Raw genomic sequence first — 3,970 nt, forward strand, 5'->3', positions numbered from 1 at the left:
CGGAGCCGCTGTGAGACGTCCATACGTAACCTACACGCCTATAACTGCATCACATATAATTATTTAATTAAGTCGTAGCATTTGTGAATTCACAGTTATGCTTAATATATCATGCAGCCTTGGAAAACAGTCTAATAATGTTTTATGGATTCTCGTTCGTGAAATGCGGCACTTCCAGTATTTTGCCGGTTAGTCGACGCAGGCAATATGAAGTCGATGATTTTGAAAAATCGAATAGTCGAATAGAATCGACGAATCGCGACAGCCCTAGTATAACAAGCTATTTAAAAGCGAAGAAAAGTGAGGAAAAGAGGGAACGCCCCCGCCCCCACGGTATTACCGGTGTTGTCACACGTCGATTAACCGGTGGGAAAATTTCCTCACCGTCACAACCCTATTACACTGTAACAAGGACACCTTAAAGTGTAACCCAAAACAATTTTGCTGCTATTGAGATGGGTTATGGTTAAGGTTAGATAACTACAGAAATTAATTATATGTAAGTAATTACACGAAGGTAAACGCAAGTACAATGTAAAAAACATATGTATACATTAAGTGCATTTGTATCAAATATTTATTTAAATGTAAGTGCATAATAGTTAAAGGCACTTAATATAAAGTGGGTTATATTAAATGATATACAGTATACTGGAAAAAAGATGAAGTAGCATTTACTTAAAAAAAAAAATAAAAAAATAACTAGGACACAATTTTACTTTGAAATTGCTAGTAAGTTTAACAGAGCATGTTTAAACAATTCATTGTCACTTAAATGAGAAAGTTTCTTCTTATAAAAATTTTAATGCTTATATTTTTATTTATTTATGAGTTTTTATTGTATTTACCATTACTACAATTAATTTGTGAACTATTAATACAGATAATGTGTTGAACAAAAATATCTGAACAATCTATTAACATTGACAGACAAAATTTAACATGTAAAATATTGTTTAATTCAATGTCTGAATTGTAAATTCATTAACAGTTCATATAATTTCTTAATGGATAAAATATGGAGCTATTACCAGCCTGAATAGCCTAAATTTTACTTGCATTTGTCAGTTTTTTTTTTTTCATCAGTTAATCAAATTGATGCAAATTGTCCACATAAATAACAAAGAAAGCAGAAACATACTGAATTAAATAGTACTTTCTTGAACAACATTCTCCAATACTTTGCTTTATTTACAACAACAATACGTTCACAGTATGGGTCAATGAAGTGACACTAATTTTTTGCCTATTATCTTTTATTTGCCTAATTAATAATTTATTAAACTTTTAAAATTACAGTTCATGCATACAGTGATATGAATACCTTATGTAGTAAGTATACACTCACATACATTTAAGATGTAAGAAAAATATGTTGTTACTGAAAACGACGAGTATCAAATATGAGTTTCAAAAGATTTGTCCTTTTCTTTATTGTAGATGCTCATATGTGTCCTCTGACCCATATAATGCATATAGTCTATTACATAAGTAAAAAGTTTTAATATATCTTTGTGAATACTTTTGTCCGTTACTCTGGATGTCTGTATTTTGAACCCTACCTCTGATTAGATGCTGTAAAGGAGAATTATTCAGTTTTATAGTGTATTTGCCAGCTTGGCTACAGCGGTAGCATTTAAACGTCCATTTACAAGCTTTTAACTGTCAGGATCCATTGAATTATGGATATTTACTTTCCTCACAGTTCTGCGAACCACCAAAATGACTTTTAATGGTGCAAGCGGTAATATTAATGTTTTCTTATGAGCACCATTATTAGGATATCAGTCTGGTGCCTGAAGAGTTGGTCGTTGACTTGATGAGGAGCACACGTTAAAGGAGATGCAATAGTTCATAACTCTCCACTTTACTCGCTGTCATTTTTTTTAATGCAGCAGTAGATGAATCCAGGAGAGATTTTGCATCTCTGTAAATCTGATGCTATCGGCCTGTCACTGAAAGTGTTGACTTATAACACCTGGTGCATTTCTCAAAGGCTAAAGCAGCTTGTGCTGTTGACTGGGAAGTCATTTAAAAGGGAGAGGGAGACTTGTTCGAGATGTGCATTTTAATCCTGGTCTGTTTAATGTTTGCTCCTGACAGTCTGAGCCAGACATCATTTTAATGGCATGTACAGTGATAAAGCCAATAAAACGTCAAGATGATTGATAATATGAGCATTATACCAATATGATTTTCCTGTCCGCCTCTCTGCAGCTAGATGATGGTTTCCAAATTGAATTCGGTGTGTGTGCGAAAAACAGACAGGGAGTTGTGTGTGTGTGTGTGTGTGTATGTGTGCTTATGTGTTTGTGTATGAATATGAAGGTGTTTTTCTTTCATAAGCCTGTACGTTTCTATTAAGGAGCATTTGTAGTGGCGTTTCCAAACGCGTCCCTCGGCTTGGAATGAACAGCGTCACTTTGACTTAGCGAATGTTTTCTTTGCACTGCCGCTGATAGACTCAAATCTAATGGAAAGCTTTGCATGTCACCATATCAAATAAGTGGAGGCCCGGGTCCAAAAACTACACAGACATCCTTATAAATTAATGAACGCTCTCAATATTTGTCCAAACTGTTTACAGTGAAGCATGGAGAAGCAGCGGTTGTCTGCGTTCCTGTCTCGGATGGCTGTCACAGCACCGTGTGTGATGTCATGAGATCCGTGTGGGAGGGTCAGACATTATACAAGCATGGTAAATCACTCATCAGTCATAGATGGTGTTAAAGCGAACATTCGGCGTGACACATCTGAAGCGCTCCACCACAAGTTAGGGCCAGCGTGTGTGTTTTATATCAAATAAGGCTTATTTACAGACAAATCTGAATGGGTTCGAGAGCCTGCAGAGAGTTGAAATATATTTATTTCCCCCAACTTTCTGCACTTGTCCAAACATTGTGATTCAGGTCCTGGCTGGGACGACTAAGGGACGACGACTTCATCCTCCGTCTGTGCCCATCTTTAACACAGCCTTGTTGGTTTCTCTCTCAAGGGCCTGTGTTGAAACTGCACAGATACTTATGAAGTCTTTCTGAGTGAACTAATCATGATTGGTATACATTTTTGACATTTGTTAATGTCATTTTCATCTTTTCATTCAAGCCCAGATCAGTTATTCAGGTCTGTTTTAAACAGTTTGACATGTCACCATAAACATTGGGTGAATAAATATAGTTGGTGCAGTTTTACTTTGTATGTTTGAAAAGCAGTGATGAAAAGCTCTAGGCACAACACAGGAAGCTAATTGACAGTAGTAGTTTCATTGTGAATATACAGATTTTTTTCAAGTTGTAAATTGTTGCTCATGACTGACATAGTTGACAGCGTTTCTCTATTTGCTGTCTGTCAGCACATGCTGACCCATGGCCTCAGAAAAGCTTTCCAGGTAAAATCAACCTCTAGCAGGCTTGCCTACGGAGAGCCTTTTTGCGTTTTATGTAAATAGTGATTGATGGTGCATCTATAGTGTGCAGCTTTTGACAAAAAGTATTGATGGGTGCTCTCAGTAAGTGTTAGTGGAGGTGACAGAGCAATCCATTTTAAGATTAATTACAGCGCAAACTCTCTCCATGGCAAAGTCATGGAGTCAGTTTCATCTGCTGTTGAGAGGCTGGCTGCATTCATGAGTGCTTTACTGTCATTTTCACAACTCAAGGCAGATCACTGTTTTTGAATCGTGAATCTGAAATTTTCAAGTTTGACAAGGACACAGGCAACTGACTTAAATGACAATTTTTGGAGAACCATGTCATTGTTGCATGTGTATATGATGTACAATTTATATATGCTGTGTATATATATATTATGTATATGTATATATTATGTGTGTGTGTGTGTGTGTGTGTGTGTGTGTATATGTGTATATAAAAAAGACAAAAAGGGCACCTGTTGAATCACACTGGTCTGCATTTTAGTAAGCATGATTATTGCCATTCTAGTTCAAGTTTTCATTAAATTCAGTATATAA

General features: G+C 36.0%; 1 protein-coding gene across 5 annotated transcripts in view; it reads left to right on the forward strand.

Annotated features, from left to right (window-relative positions):
* Positions 1-3,970, forward strand: part of lrmda (leucine rich melanocyte differentiation associated) — a 306,767-nt gene that overhangs the window by 41,761 nt on the left and 261,036 nt on the right. The gene's annotated exons all lie outside the window — the stretch shown is intronic.

The sequence above is a fragment of the Sinocyclocheilus anshuiensis genome, unplaced genomic scaffold, assembly GCF_001515605.1.
Source record: "Sinocyclocheilus anshuiensis isolate Anshui unplaced genomic scaffold, SAMN03320099.WGS_v1.1 scaffold536, whole genome shotgun sequence".
Taxonomy (NCBI): domain Eukaryota; kingdom Metazoa; phylum Chordata; class Actinopteri; order Cypriniformes; family Cyprinidae; genus Sinocyclocheilus; species Sinocyclocheilus anshuiensis.